Source organism: Balaenoptera acutorostrata, chromosome 17 (genome assembly GCF_949987535.1).
Source record: "Balaenoptera acutorostrata chromosome 17, mBalAcu1.1, whole genome shotgun sequence".
Taxonomy (NCBI): domain Eukaryota; kingdom Metazoa; phylum Chordata; class Mammalia; order Artiodactyla; family Balaenopteridae; genus Balaenoptera; species Balaenoptera acutorostrata.
The window spans coordinates 70145446-70162330 of record NC_080080.1 but is presented as its reverse complement, the minus strand read 5'-3'; the positions used below and the strand labels follow the sequence as shown (position 1 = coordinate 70162330).

Here is a 16885-nt window from a genome sequence, read left to right as displayed (position 1 = left end):
AATTCTTGTAAATTTGCATGCCCTGGACAGATTGGACTATCCAGTCGCTATTTGCCTTAATCTAGAATATTATTACTAATACTAGGAATAGGACAAATCCTAATTTGTCCTAAATTAATTCCCAAATCCTTTTTTCTTCACAAATGTAAAAGCAAACCAAGAATAAAATTAAAATTAAAAAATCTGTAGGTCATAGGTGAAACCTTTACTTATAATGGGTAATTTAAGGAGTTGAGAAAATTTCAACTAGTTAACCCTTGAACACAGCTTTGAACTGCATGGGTCCACATAAAGGGTGGATTTTCTTTTTTTCAATAAATACATACTACACTATACAATCTGCAGCTGACTGAATCAGAGGGTGTGGAACCTTGGATACAATGGGTGGACTATAAAGCTATACTTGGATTTTTGACTTTGAGGAGGGTTGGCGCCCCTAAGGGGCAAGGGTCAACTATGCTTGTTTTTCAGGAGCAGCAGGTTCTGAAGGGGAGGCTCTCAGTTATTTAGTACGCAGTAATTAGCACCTCTCCAGAAACCCCATAAGGCAAGAAAGGGTATGAGAACTGGATGTACTAAAAAGTCTCCTCAGCTGCCCACCACCTGACACTTCAAAGAGAATCACTATCCACAGAGGAGCTAGTTATTGACAAGAATATACTATCCCTAAAGTATGTTAAAAACAAGTCTGACCACTAACTATGAAAATGAAGCTGTTTAGGGGCTTCTCTGGTGGCGCAGTGGTTAAGAATCTGCCTGCCAATGCAGGGGACACGGGTTTGAGCCCTGGTCCGGGAAGATCCCACATGCCACGGAGCAACTAAGCCTGTGCATCGCAACTACTGAGCCTGCACTCTATAGAGCCTGTGCTCTAGAGCCCGCGAGCCACAACTACTGAGTCCACGCTCCGCAACAAGAGAAGCCACCACAATGAGAAGGCTGCGCACAGCAACAAAGAGTAGACCCTGCTCGCCGCTACAAGAGAAAGCCCACGCACAGCAACAAAGACCCAATGCAGCCAAAAATAAATAAATAAATAAATTTGTAAAATAAAATAAACTTATAAAAAAATCTAAAAAAGAAAATGAAGCTGTTTAAAGACCTGATATATTTTAAAGAAAACAGACTTTATTGCCCAGCAATTAAAATCATTTGAACTTATATTTTTCTACATAATTTATTGTGAGATGATCAATGTTAAATAAAATACTAATTTTCATCATTTGCTTTAATTCATGTCTTCTTGACCAATTCTTCATTTTCCCTTCCAAAATGTTGTATGCCACACCTCTGGAAAAAAATCAGAAACCAACAGTGAAAATCAATCCATAATCAAAACTCAAAGAAAATCAAAACCTGACACACAAAGGCACCTTTAACAGGAAATGGCCTCAGCCCTTTGGAATTTATCAGGTACTTTCAAATTATCTCTAGATGTGGTTGCTTGACAAATCTTAATTACTTACTTGCGGCAATGAAGAATTTTTAAACACCACTGCTAAGGACTTGAACATTCATCTGCAGGTACTTATATTCTGAAAAGAACATTTCACCCATTTTAATAAAAAACTGCATTATATTTGAGTAATTCACATAATATATATTATTGGCATCTCAGTCTTAAATTATTTCTTCAAAGATACCCTCAGCTGGGTAAACGGCAAAAAGTAAGTCATCATTGTGCCAGTTATTAAACATTTTTGGTACTGCGCTTCAGGAACAATACCACAAACACATAAAAAAGCACACAATGTAACATTACAACTTTTGGTACCTTGTTATGTGCACAGCCATCCTCTATGACAAGTTTTTGGGAAACATTTATCACAACGACCTTCATTCATCTTCAACTCATCGGCTCTGTTGTACCTAGAAATTATACATATTTCATTGTGAATTCTCATTTGTACTTGTATCTGTTTTTCTGCCATCTTATATGTAGTATGGTCCAGTAGGATTTTTTTTCCCATTCTTATCAGGAGCCATTAAAAAAAAAACAAAAAAACCCTGCAATCTTCCTGACTCCCAATCAAATTTATAATAAAAACGACTAACATTAAGACTATATAGTGGAGTCATTTTCTATCTGTTGTTTAACACATCTCTGAAGGAACAAAAGAATGTGCTTGCTGCTTAATTATACTTACTTTTGGTAGTCAAACTGATAAGCCTCCAATTTTAAATATCTATAGTGACTTGAGGATGTGTTAGTCCTTTTGAGTGGTTAGGCCCTAATAATTCCATAAATGATCTTTCCAAGCTGGAAATGGATTCATTAGCATGGGCAAAAATGATGGATATATTTATGATGTTGTTTTACTGTGGCAGTACAGATTTTAAGACATGATGGTCCTAATGAGTACCCAGCCATTGCTTTTCTGCCTCAGAGCTTGACAAGAATGAGATGAGCCAGGTTAAAGGTTAGATATATAAAAACAAGTGTGCAGACCTCTAACTAAGAGCATTATTATGGCAGATCTAATATAGTTTCAGAGCAGAGATACATTATGTTGACATCATTACTGGACACAGTTCTGTAGAATTAAGTCCCAAGTTGCCTGAAAGCATATTTATGTACTGTAAAGGGCATGGCCAGGGCCACAGATCATGTCCTACAGAACCCCAGGAGGATAAATCATTGAACTGGACAGCTGTTGGAAATGATTTATGAAGACATATCAAATGTTGGGCCTTGCAAGACAATTTATCATTTTCAAGTCTTGAAATGCTGAGATATTTCACATAATATTAGGAACACATACTATTGGTTATGAATAATTCCAACTTGGAAAACTTCAGTTTAATGTATGATTCATGGCACTTCTGACAACTATTGATACATGCAAGTCCTATTTGTTTAAGGCCTAAAACAAACAAAGAATGTTTAGGGATATGTATGTATAATAAAACTGCTATCCACCCTACTCCCCTCAAAAAACCGAGTCTGGGCACAAAATCCCAGATGATGGGCACCTCAGGATGGAAGGCATGGGATAGGAAGGAAGGAAGGAAGGAAGGAATGGGATAGGGAAGCAAACAGATGTTATGGTATTGATAATATCCCAGTTCTTAAATGGATCAGTGGGCTCTTGTGTATTTATTATGCTTAAGAACTTACATACATTGTCAAAACTTTAATCAAACATTTATTTTGTAAAATTTTTAAAAATACCAACACTTAGCAATGAAAATAGTATTCAAGCCACTTAGGCCTCAAAAACGATGACTGTAATACCAAATATATAAACTACTACCAGCCATCACATTTGCCTTGTTGACAGTTAACCGTTGGATTGTTTTAGATGAAACAACTTGTATTTCAAATCGGGGGGAGGAAAAAAACAAACGCATGACGATACCAAGTCCCATGGACAAGGTTCATTTATACCTTTGCTTTTGAAGAGGCAAAAGTTCTTCCAATCTCCCAGTTCTCGACCGGTTTCTTCTGTATTGTATCCAGAAATCTCTGTGACCCGAAGCATCTAAGGGTATAGCCGGCATTTACAGCCTAAGGGCCTCCTATACTGTACGGATTCTTCTCCAACTTCAATGCCACGTCTCCAGAGCATATTTACAAAGGAAGATCCGGGAACAAATGCCGACAATGCTCCACTGCGTCGAGACCAGAACTCATTGTTAGTAGGTAAACTGTGCTCTGTTAACAAATTTAGAAACCAATCACAAAGTCAGGTAGGTCAAGGTTGTCTTGAGACCTAAGATCCCTTCCCCCACTACAGAACGTTTCCTTAGTAAGGATAAATGAGCGCCCATTTAAGGGACCCTGAAACCATCTAGGCCGCACACAAAGCTTTACTGCGGATATAAAAGGGCTTCGGCCAAGCCACCCACCGCGCCTTCCAGCCGCCTCAGAACCGAGTGAATCGCAGAAGGCCCTTACTTAGTTTGAGCTGAGAACAGTCGAAATCGGCGCTTATTAAGGAGAAGGAGCAGCTCCGACATACTCACAAAATGCGACTGAGCAGACGGCGCGGAGGAAAGCTCGAGGCTGCGTCAATTGGGGAGGGGGAGAGGAAGGGGGGCCTCCTGACATGACCTTGAGGCTGAGGCCGCGCCGACCGCTCCGCTGTGCCCGGCAGTGGACGGACGGCATCGGGATGGAGGCCCCGGGCGCGGGATCCACAGAGCGGAGAGGCCCGAGGCGGACCCATGCGCTCTGGCTCGGAGCCAGGTTCCCGGCAGAAAAAAAAGAAGAGGATCTAACACCGCAGGAACTCCCCCCCACTCCCTCAAAGAGCCCGGCGACAGGCCCGTAGGCGCTGCCGCCCCGCCCGCAAGGCCGACGGTGTCCGAAGCGCCTTCCTTCTCCGGCGGCCCGGCAGAAAAGAAAGCACCGCGGCCGGGAGGGGCGCATGGGCCCTCCAGGCCTGGCCCCGCCCCTTCCGGCCCTGGCCCCGCCCCTACAGCCGGCGCACTCCGGCAGCGCCGCAAGTTTACATGGCCGGCAGAGGAGGCGCTTTGGGAGTTTCCACAGAGGCTTTGGAGGCTCCTGAGGACCTCGCTGTGAGCTCTCCCCTTGAGTATGTAAGTGATTAGTCTACCAGTTTGTAATGGATCCAAGCAAGCAGAAAATGCTCTAAAAAGAAAGGGTCTCCCATTCCTAGTTATATTTGCTTGGTCTTCTACCCTCGGGTAGTTCAGTACTTTAAAAAGTGGTGGTATTGGACACCCCAATTTAGAGTAAGGGCATCTGGAATCGACCCCTTAACACACACAGAAGAACTAGTTACTAGAAAAAAAAAGGAGCTGTTACATTTCCTCTATATTAGTAGCTATTGTTACTAATTTGATTGATAATAATAGTAGAGCGTTAAGAAAAAGCATTCATAAAGCAATCACTTGCCTTGTTTTTATGAACATGTTATAATTTGCTGTAGATTTTCGTGCTTAGTGTTTTATTACGCTTGTTTCTCGCAATCGCTGTATCTTGAGTTCTGGCTGCATAGCATTAGGCTTAGTGCTAGAGGAGACAGGCTGATGATCTTGTTTCCAGAAGGAATACATATGAAAGCATATAATTAAGCAGTTGAATCCGTAAAAGACACATCACCCCTCCTGTGAAAACTGGAAGTTGATGACATATTTTAAGTCATTTAAAAATCAAAATGGAGTAACTATGGTTCCAGGCATTCAAAATTGAGCTGGGTGGACAGTGTTAGGTGTGGTTTCAGACATGTTCCTGCATCACTGAGAACTTCAATTTTCTGCACTGTGTCAAACTCAGGACACCACCAGCTGTTTCCAAAACAGTATGTGCTGGCAGCTGCTAGCTGCAACTTTGTAGTCTCAAAGGTTACCCGCTACCTATGGCAGCTATGTAATCATTTCAACGCCCAAACAATCCATGTTTAGCAAGCACCCTTACTTCTTGCCAGCTCCAATCCTAATTCTTGACAAACCATTTATGTAATCTTATGGTTTTCTGCCTTTACGAGCTTCCCCCACTTTGTAGTGTGGCAGAACACAGTTCAAGTGCTCCCTGGGGCTGTATCCCCGGGGCTGCAGTCCTAACACACCCCAAATAAATGCCTCTTTATTTCAACCAGGTCACTGTTCTTGGAATTCTTGGTTAACAAAATCCAAGAAATTGATACAAAATCCAGGGCAGAATATATTTGCCTCAAAGAAACATGGTGTGAAAATCTAAACCTAGCAAAACAAATTGTGATTATACTCACTTTATGTGATAGGCTGGGACCTGGGACCCTTTAACCCAGTGCTTGCACCTGAAAGAAACTATAAGGGACTAAAAATAACTGCATACATGTGCAGTTGGGGCAATTATGAGTAATAAGATACAAATTGGCCACAAACCAACTGCCACTTCTGAGGTGCTGGGAGCAAAAAGCATGATCCCTGCACAGGGCACCACCAAGGGGGTGGGCAGACCACCTAAGCCACGCCTCCTGACCAACCCACAGACCCGCCCCGGTTGTTATCGCGTTTAAGCTCCCAAGCAGCTTCTCTCTGGGAGCGAGCAAGGGCACCTGTACTTCTTTCGCTCCCTTGTGCTGTAGCATAAGCCCCAGTGAAGCCTTGCCTGAAATTCTCATCTGGACCCTTATCAATATCTATTGATTAAAGAGTCCAAGAGCCCGGGTTGGTAACATTTATATAAAGTTTTTGTTGAATGCTTTACAGGGGCTTAAAATTCTTTGTTTGAAAAAGACTGCCAATATCATTAGCACTGAACTTTCCTCTGAACCCGTTCGTGGGGCTGGAGTGTGACACAGTGTGCAGGGCCTAATTGTGAAGCATATGATGGGTCATGGTGTAAGTTTTAGCCTTAAAAAATGATTAAAAGCACATGATTAGAGTTTTCATTTTAGAAAAATAATTATGGAAGTTTAGAAAGAAAGAACATATGTGATTAGGTGATCAAGTTGTGAGTGAACCAGACCTCAAAGAAAAGCAGATGGGCCTTACCATCATGCCAGCCAAGCAGGACATGGCCAATGTTTACTTAGTACACAAGGGATGGAGTGAAGGTAGGATGTCATATCCAAGAAGGCCAAGAGTAGGGGGGAAAAAATTCTTTGGGGCCCCAAGGAGGCACTGTTTTTTCTGTTAAGTGGTGGCTTAGGCCTCAGCCGGCCATCACAGACTCCTGGACGGATATTGCTTCCACCACCTAATTTTCAACGTGGGCAGCCACCTTCACCAGGCCTTTGCTGGGTGGGCAGGTGTGGGAGCCACTATTACTGATTTGTCAATAATTTCTTGGAAATGACACAAAAGCACAGGCCTTTGCTGGGTGGGCAGGTGTGGGAGCCACTATTACTGATTTGTCAATAATTTCTTGGAAATGACACAAAAGCACAGGCCACAAAAGAAAAAAATAAATTGGACTTCACCAAGATTAAAAATTTTTGTGCATCAAAAGACGCTATCAAGAGATGGTCAAAGACAATCCACAGAATGGAAAAAAATATTTGCAAAGCATATATCTGATAAGGGATTAATATCCAGAATATATGAAGAGCTCCTACAACTCAACAACAACAACACATTTAACCCAGTTCAAAAATGGACGAAGGACATGAATAGACATTTCTCCAAAGAAGATATACAAATGGCCAATAAGCACATGAAACGGATGCTCCTTGTAACTAACCATTAAGAAAATGTAAATCAAAACTAATCTCAAAAAGTGAGATACCACTTCACACCCATTAGGATGACTATTATTTGAAAAACAATTGCAAAATAACAAGTGTTAACAACGATGTGGAGAAATTGGAACCCATGCACCATTGCTGGTGAGAATGTAAAGTGGTGCAGCCACTGTGGAAAACTTCAGGGTATAGACCTAAAAAATTGAAAGCAGAGACTCAAATACTTGTACAACAGTGTTCATAGCAGCATTATTCACAATTGCCGAAAGGTAGAAACAACCCAAATGTCATCAATGGACGAATGGATAAACAAAATATGGTACATACATATAATGGAGTATTATTCAGCCTTAAAAAGGAAGGAAACTCTGATATATGCTATAAGATGGATGAACCTTGAAGACATTATGCTAAGTGAAATAAGCCAGACAAAAAAAGACAAATATTTTATGGTTACACTTATATGAGGTACTTAGAATAAGCAAATTCAAAGAGATTGAAAGTGAAACAGGAGTTACCAGAGGCTGCGGTGAAGAGTGGATGGGGAGTTGCTGTTTAATGGGTACAGAATTTCTGTTCGGAATGATGAAAAAGTTCTGGAAATGGATAGTGCTGATGGTTTGTGACTGAATTGTGAGTATACTTAATGCCACTGTATTGTACACTTAAAAATTGTTAAAATGATAAATTTATGTTATGTATACTTTACCACAATAAAATTAAATACAAAATATTTTAAAAAGAGAAAAAAGATCCACGCCCTTCACATGGCTTACCACATCTCTTGCTTCCCCTCTCTTACTACACACCAGTCACCTTGGCCTACGCTTAGTTTTTGGAACATGCCAAACAATTTTCACATCTCAAGGCCTTTGCTCCTGCCTAGAATTCTCTTGTCCCAGTTTTTTGAGTGACTAATATTTTCTTTGATCTCAGCTTCTATGTCAGCTTCTCAGTGAGGCCACACTTGCCCCACCTATCTAAAGTGGGTCTACTATAAAACATCCCCCTTTTTGTTTCCTTCATAATCTGTAATTATACTCTAAAAAGAAACATATACTTTTGCTGCCCTCACTGGCATATACATTCTGTGAGAGGGAAGACCTTATCTGTTTTGCTTACCTTTTTATTCCTAGTACCTAATACTTAATAAATATCCCTTGAATGCATAAATAAATGAGTATGTGCTGATTTGGAAATTTTTTTCAAGGTATATTAAATTTTAAAAGCTAGATGCAGAAGGTATTTAGTAAAATCCCATTTTTGGTTAAATAAAAAGAACATGCATTTATATGACTATACATAAAATATTTTTGAGAGGTAACAGAAGAAACTTTACAGTGCATGCCTCTAGGGAGTGAAACTTGGGGCTTGTGGGGAAAGTGATATTTTAATTTTTTATTGTATACCATTCTCTACTGTTTGGATTTTTACTATGTGTATGCAATTTTATAATTAAATTAAATCAAGTTGAAAAATTATTAAAGTAGTACATTTTCTTTTCTGACTTCAAAAATATACCATTTCTAAAATTTGCCCCTTCAGCCATCATTCCCTGACTGGCATCATAACAAGTGTTTGGTATTCTCCAGCAAGGAGCACATCCTTGGGGGTTGCTGGTCTCCAAGTTGCTGAAGTGAGTTAACGCTGCCAGTTGCAAATACAACTAAAACCACTTCAAGGGAAAAGTGTCATGGTTTAAATATGATATAGTGGTTTATCAAAAGTAACTTTTTTTTTTTTGGCCACGCCATGCAGCATGCAGGATCTTAGTTCCCTGACCAGGGATTGAACCCGTGTCCCCTGCAGTGGAAGCACAGAATCTTAACCACTGGACTGCCAGGGAAGTCCCTATCAAAAGTAACTTTTTAAAAAATAGCTATTTTTTGATAGTATAACTTGGATTATCTTAGAAAGTTTACATTTCGTAGATAGACATATGTGTGGATTCAGGGCATATAGGATATTATTTCCTTACAAGCTGTCAGAATCTATAGTCTGCACTTACACATGTAAATCTCATTAGTAAATTAATACATTTGGCCTTCAGTCTTTTTCATATTAGTGAATGACTTGGAGAACCTCCTGGTTCCCCTAGATGTTTGCAGCAAAAAATGAGGTTGGAACTGGAAGGAAGTTGGCTATAATAACCATATGCTTGTGCTTTCCCTTGCTCAATGGTAAGCATGTCAAAATAGAGTTAAGCAAGAGAAATGTAAATGACCCTAGTCATAAATGCATGACTTTCATATATATGATCCTTTTACCTCAGGCAAGATTATTTTTAAACATAATATTGACATTAAGATAATCATAGCATTTATACCTCTCGTCAAGGTTAAAGTTCTAAATCTGTGAAAAATACATTAAGTTGTCAGAATATAGGGCACTGATCTGAATGAAAGCTGATTCTTAAACACTTGAAGTACATGAACTTTACCGAGATAATTTCGGTGAAAATTACCTAAATTACTTACGATTTCTGCCCGGATCTAAAATAATGAGTGGCTTTAATTGTCAATGTGAGACTCTAGGGTTTTCCTTTTCTGTTTAAAAATTTAACTTTTATGTTACAAGTAAGCCTTGCAAACAACTACTTAAATCCTATGACAAATTCTGAATGTAATGGAATGTTATTAAAATTATTCAAGCTGACCAAAGGGACCTGAGGGGAAGTCTGCTAGGGAACTTCAGGGAGTTTTCTTCTTTGATGAAAAGGCACATGTGGGAAGAAACAGCTCTTCTTCCCCTAGATATGATCATCATCGATCAACGGTGAAAGAATTCCTGGCATCGCTGCAGCCCTCTTGTTAAATGAGGGGAGCTTCTGTTGATGGCAAAGTGGGAAGGAAAGGAACCAAGCAACTTAAAGACATCGAATAGTCACCAAGTTAAGCAGCCAGGGAACCACTCCATCTTCTTGTTATGTGAAATAATACACTTTTATTACTGTGCAAAAAAAATTATTTAAGAATGATTACATAGAGAGTTGAGAATGTGGAAGTAATTGAAAAATTCAAACTAAGGTTAAAGTATGATGTTATTTTACCTCAGTGATGATCTAATACAAATTATGTCCTGAAATTAACACCCCGTTAAAATTAAATACAGCGTAGATTCTGAATGTTTTTTTCTACGACGTCTCCTTGTATTTATGCATGAATTTCTCTATGTCCGGTGGTATTTTGGTAAACAGGATCTCCAAAAAAAAAAACAACAAACAAACCCCCAAACCCCCTAAAACAAAACCCTGATTTGTAGCATTTGCAGATATCCATGCTATTAATACATCTTGGCGATTTCAAGCTACTAACAACTAGTTCACAAGATACCTGAATGCTTGAATAATTAACAATTAGCTTTCCCAGGACACCTTTGTCCCTAGAAGCTGAATTGCTGGGTTGAAGGATACATGCATCTTCATACATAATGTAGTCAATTGCTTTCCAAGTAGTTGCTCTACTTCCTTGTCAAAAGTTGCTCTTCTCAGAATTTAAACATTTTTGTCAATATGATAAATATCAAATGGTATTTACTGTTATTTTAATTTGCATTTGCTGTAAGGTTGAAAAGATAACTTTATGAATGTTTTGCTTTTCTCTTAAATTTTTTTCATGTTTTTAATCATTTGTGTTTTCTCTTCTGTAAATCATAGCCTTCAGAGCTTTGCCCGATTTTTTATTGAAGTATCTGTAATTTAAAAAAATTGATTTATGGGATTTCTTTCTATATTCTGGATACTAATCTTTTGTCGATTAACAGTTACATGCATTGCAAATAACTTTTCTCAGTCTGTTTTATTTTTTAGTTATAGTTATGGTGTTTTATGTTGTTTGGAACTCTGTACTCTTCTCTCTGCTTAGGAATAGCTCCTTGGTACCCAATACCTCTGCATTTCTATGCAAGATTTCTGGCTACCCTTAAATCCAGATCCTTTAATGTACCTTTCAAGGTCCTCCTTGATTTGAAAATTGGGAATAATATAACTTATTCCTAGGATTGTTGTGAGGATTAAATGAGATAATATATGTGAAGTATCCATCCTTCTTCCCCAGGCACTTTCTTTCAAAGCAGCATGTTCTTCTCACCTGGTTTTTCCTATGCCTAGACTGCTCTTCTTGCCCCTCTTTGCCTTCTCAGGAAGCCTTCCTTGATTTCTTAAGACTGTGTCAGGTACCCTTATTGCCATCCCGTAGCCATCGCCAGCCTTCTTCCCTGATAATGGAACCCTGATTTTGTTTGTGTTACGTGCCCAGTCCTTGGTCTCAGCCTATTATTTCAATCTGTTTGCCTGCTTCCCCTGCCTCCTGTGGTAGATGCTGAGAACTGGCTCACTCAGTACTTACTGCAGCCTCCTTTTATCTGCGTTTCTGTACTTCAGAGGATGAAAAGCTAAGTATTATATAGTATTCCAAAACTCTTTTGCAGCTTGGATTATGGATGTGAATTAGGTCCTGCCAATCAAATGCATCTGTGCAAAAATCTGAGTTCTAACTTGAGTTATGAGAGGAGAAAAGCAGGCTGCGAGGCATCCGTCGTGCTGGCATTTATGCAGCAAAGGCCGCATGTTTCTGGAGTCAGTCACTGCAGGGGCAGCTTCCACTGGGATGGCAGAGTCCAGGTCATGGCAGAAGATTAACTGCTTTGGCAGCCCAGTTCCATGGAATGACTTAGGAAATTGTTCCTGTAAATCCAGCCCGAGTTTGTTTCATCCCAATGATTCTGTAAGTCACTAATACCTCGTAAGACACCCCTTTCCTTTTAAACTAGCTAGAGCAGATACCGCCACCAAACCCAGACTGATATTCCTTCCTTATAACTGGGGGTGACCTTGTGACCCACTTCTGGCAAAGGAGAAATAAGTAGAAGCCTTGGCCCCTGATATCTTTACGAAGCCATCTTACCAGCCCTGGACTGCCTACTTGTGGATTTTTTTTACATGAGAGAATAAAGTCCTAATTTATTTAAGTGAGTATGGTTCGGTCTTCCTTGTTAGCAGCTGAATGCAATTCCTAACTGATATAGTAAGCAATGAACAATGCCTGCCATAGTATTAAGAAAATATTTGTGGACCAACTGATGATTGATGAACAAAAGCACTGAAGCATGAAATAGCTCTGTGTGTGTGTGTGTGTGTGTGTGTGTGTTTACTACAACTTAAAGTATAAAATAGGCAGTGGTGGAGAACAGTGGGCAGTGATATAGGTAGGGGTTTCATAAGCCAAGTTAAAGGTTTAGACCTGCTCTTACATGATGGGGAGCCATTGAATGGTTTTGCACAAGTATATACATTACATCTTCAGGTTTGCATTTTTGATAGGTTACTTGGGTGCAGCCAATACAGAAGGCAGGGAAAACTTCTAAGTTTACAGAGTGTGGGTGAAAGGTGATGAATACCTGCAATAATTATTCTCACAGACTTTTGTGAATGTACATATATTATTAGTGAAATTCTTCAATGTGGAATTGCTAAGTCAGAATGTGTACACATAAAATATTGAGAGATACTGCAAAATTGTATTTAAAAAGCTTGTATACTCCAGCAGTGCTATAATCCTCATTTCCCCACCCTCACCAAAAACGGGTATTTTACCTTTGTGTCATTCTTTTATTTCACATTTCTCCATTTAATATTAAAGGGAAAAAAAGGCAGGAGGATAAAAATTACAAAGATTAATTTTCATTAAAAACATACATGCTCAAGCATTATGGTTAAAACAAGTTAACTCTAGTATGCCAGAAAAATTATCATCACTTACCCATTTCCCCCAACGGTTTTATTGAGATATAATTGGCATATAACACTGTATAAGTTTAAGGGGTACAACATAATGATTTGATGTATATCAAGATGATCCCTACAGGTTTAGTGAACATCCATCACCTCACATAGTTATATATTGTTTCTTGCGATGAGAACTTTTTTTTTTTTTTTTTTTTTTTAAGGATTTTCTTATTTATTTATTTATTTATTTATTTATTTATTTTTGGCTGTGTTGGGTCTTCGGTTCGTGCGAGGGCTTTCTCCAGTTGCGGCAAGCGGGGGCCACTCTTCATCGCGGTGCGGGGACCGCTCTTCATCGCGGTGCGCGGGCCTTTCTCTATCGCGGCCCCTCCCGTCGCGGGGCACAGGCTCCAGACGCGCAGGCTCAGTAGTTGTGGCGCACGGGCCTAGTTGCTCCGCGGCATGTGGGATCTTCCCAGACCAGGGCTCGAACCCGTGTTCCCTGCATCGGCAGGCAGACTTTCAACCACTGCGCCACCAGGGAAGCCCTGAGAGCTGCTTTTATATAAACGAAATTACTACTGTGACTATCATCTGTTGTGACTTTTTTCTCTAGGGTTTTTTATTGTTTGTTTGTTTGTTTTGTTGTCTTTTCACCTTGTTTATGGTTTTTTCTTTTGTTTTATGAATTTATTTTATTATAGTCAAAATTACCCAGCTTTTCCTTTATGGCTTCTTGTGTTTTTGTGTCACGCTTCACCTTGCCATCTTTAACCTTCTTCTAACATCCACCCAGCCAGAGAAGACAAACCTGTCTTGCTTTGAGCTGCCGACATGTATTTTCTTAGCTATTATTTCACATCAACTTTGTGAGCCTAGGGGAAGAAAGAGATAAGACAAGGGAAGTTTATTGAGGGCAAACACTAAGCCTAGTGCTTATCACAGTGAGCGATTGGTCTTGGCCTGAAGTCAGGTCTCTTTTCCAAGGCAGTCTCTCCTGTATGTCCCAGACCATCACACTTGTAGCCTGATTGGACACGGGTGGAACAGGCCTCCTCCTTCTGAAAGGAGGATATGGAAATAGCTTCCTGCTTCCCACCTTTCTTCCCTCCCTTGACTCTCCTTCTCTGCCATTAACCCCACTTTTTTTCACTTGTTTATTGCCCACATTTCAAGAGGACTCTGGTCTAGGGGCTTACAGTCAGCAAGAGGTGCAGATGTGCTACACACAGAGTAGAGATAATCTTGCATGGGCCTTTAAAAATTATATAACTTAATTTAAAAAATTTGACCCACATGATATACCCATCTATGTAAATTATTACGATGCCTTATAATAGCACACATTTAAAGTTTTTTAATTGAGTGATTTCAGAACTTATTTGAAAATAAGGTTTAAAATCAGTTCTTATTTAGACCTCACATTGTTTTAGATGGCCCCCAGTTTTCAATGGCCATAAAAACAGAGACAAGTGATTTAAGTCCATCCCCAGACCTCCCCATGGACATAGTTCTTGGTCCTGAGAGGGCAGGAATGCGTGTTTCTTCAGTAACATTCATGTGCACAGGAAATGACTATTGACATAATCTTTAAGCCTAATAGTTAAGATTATTCTTCAGTTTATAATTTAAAAGCTTCTGACAGCTAAATGCTATGGTATAATTTATAATGAAAGAGTTTGAGTGATTGAGGTATATTTCACTGAGCTGGTTTCTCTTATGAGTTGAAACTAAGACTTGTGTAAACATAGGAAGGGAAGCCTTTCCCGGGTTTATGTAGTCGGGCAAGAATATTTAATGTCCCTCATTCCCAACTGTGCTGCAGTACCATCTGTGCTGTACTCAAAGTTTATAGGAAGCAAATCTATAGGATTTAAGGGGCATTTATTTTTTTCAGTAAAACAGTCATGTATAAGACCATGAGCTACCAGTATGTAACAAAATAAAAGTACATATTAATTTTCTTTGAGATATACAATTTTATACTATTCTCCTAGTGCTCCTTTCAAACATTTGGAATCTTAGCTTTTGTATATTTTTGGTTACAATAACAAGAAAAACAAAACTAAAAAATCAAAAGTGTGTACCATGGAGAAAGACAGCAATAGTACACTACTAGTGGTAAGTCATCTGGGAAACTGTAGATATCACATCATGCATCAATGATTAAAAAAAAAAAAGAGTTTGTCATCAGATTAAGACAGAATCTGCCAGTGCTGGAAGAGTTGAAGTTCATAGGTTTTCAAATAAATTACATGATTGATATAATTTGCAATAAGCTATACAGAGTTGGGAAAGAGCATTTAGATTAAACCCCTCTCTCAAAATAAGGTATCTAATACATGAATTTGGATCAGAAGCAATCTGTTTGACTTATCATTTCTTCTCCCTGCCAGCTAAGAATACAATTTTATATAAAGCCAGGAAGCAATTTGTCTTAAAAGATGCCAAATACAATTCATGTGTTGATTTCTAAGGGAATTATGTTGGCCACGGTGGAGATGTTTTATCTGTATTGGATTATTTCCTCAGAATGGCACTATTGACACACCGAGGACTAAAGAAGAAGATTAAATACTGCTGGAAAATATATAGAGAATTAACTCTATACCTCTCCCCCTCCCCCCTAAACAAACAAACAAACAAACAAACAAACCAAACCAAAAAGGAGATCTTACTAGAGCTTGAATAATTTCTCTTTGATAATAACTGGTTAGTTGCTTTTGTGAATATAAAATGAGGTTTTTTGAAAGAAGGATAAATTATTGAATAATTTAGCCTAAAAAGCAATTTCAACTAAAATACTGTGCATTTCAGTGAGGACAATCAGCATTTATTTATTTATTTCGTACAGCTTCTTCTAAATTTAAATAAAATCTCCATGAATAGATAAGAAAATTACTGTTTAGGATATCTGTAACTCTGCAGATTGAAGTAGTTGGGTCAAAAAACCCTTATCAAAATGTAAAACCAGTATTTTTTTATCACCAAGTAACGTGTGAAACAGATATCCTCACCTTTGCTCTATCCCAAACACCCACCTCCACTGTGGTACTTTTACTTTCCACTTCATTTCTTTTTGTTATTAAGTTTGTTTTTTAAAACAGGTACATATATACTTTTTTTTTTCCATTTTTATTTATTTATTTATTTCACATCTTTATTGGAGTATAAATGCTTCACACTGTTGTGTTAGTTTCTGCTGTATAACAAAGTGAATCAGCCATACGTACACATATACCCCCATATCCCCTCCCTCTTGCGTCTCCCTCCCACCCTCCCTATCCCACCCCTCTAGGTGGTCACAAAGCACCGAGCTGATCTCCCTGTGCTATGCAGCAGCTTCCCACTAGCTATCTATTTTACATTTGGTAGTGTGTATATGTCCATGCCGCTCTCTCACTTTGTCCCAGCTTCCCCGTCCCCTCCAACCGTGCCCTCAAGTCCGGTCTCTACATCTGTGTCTCTGTTCCTGCCCTGCCACTAGGTTCATCAGTACTGCTTTTTAAAATCCCATATATATGCATTAGCATACGGTATTTTTCTCTTTCTGACTTACTTCACTCTGTATGACAGATTCTAGGTCCATCCACCTCACTACAAATGACTCAATTTTGTTCCTTTTTATGGCTGAGTAATATTCCATTGTATATATGTGCCACATTTTCTTTATCCATTCATCTGTTGATGGACATTTAGGTCGCTTCCATGTCCTGGCTATTGTAAATAGTGCTGCAATGAACATTGTGGTACATGTATCTTTTTAATTATGGTTTTCTCAGGGTATATGCCCAGTAGTGGGATTGCTGGGTCATATGGTAGTTCTATTTGGAGTTTTTTAATGTAGCTTTACTGATATATAACTGATATACAATAAACTGCACTACAAGTATTTTTACAACCAGGAAAAGAAACAATATTTTAAAGTCTGTTGGAACTGGTTCTGCTTCTAAAAAGGTACTTCCTTATCCCCCCAAATTATCACTATAGAGGAATTGTAAATTTTTTTTTGTGACTGTTACTGAGA

The 16885-nt window shown here is 39.0% G+C and overlaps 1 protein-coding gene, 1 long non-coding RNA gene and 1 other non-coding gene across 4 annotated transcripts in view; 1 reads left to right on the top strand and 2 right to left on the bottom strand.

Moving 5' to 3' along the window:
* Positions 1–1114: 1114 nt before the first annotated feature.
* LOC103006026 (uncharacterized) lies at positions 1115–4387 on the bottom strand. 2 transcript variants are annotated; one of them, XR_451256.2, is made up of 5 exons: positions 3967–4368; positions 3389–3655; positions 1775–1869; positions 1467–1535; positions 1115–1290 (listed from the first exon to the last, which is right to left on the bottom strand). It is a non-coding gene; the product is annotated as an uncharacterized LOC103006026 (long non-coding RNA). The 2 variants fall into 2 exon arrangements; XR_009005757.1 differs by having other exon boundaries at positions 1775–3655; positions 3967–4387.
* LOC114238269 (small nucleolar RNA SNORD87) lies at positions 1606–1688 on the bottom strand. The gene has a single exon (XR_003623667.1). It is a non-coding gene; the product is annotated as a small nucleolar RNA SNORD87 (small nucleolar RNA).
* Positions 4388–4523: 136 nt separating the features above from the next.
* CSPP1 (centrosome and spindle pole associated protein 1) overlaps positions 4524–16885 on the top strand; it is a 226232-nt gene continuing 213870 nt past the window's right edge. Inside the window, exon 1 of the mRNA XM_057531763.1 lies at positions 4524–4542. The gene's annotated coding sequence lies outside the window, so the exon portion shown is untranslated. The remainder of the gene's footprint in view (positions 4543–16885) is intronic.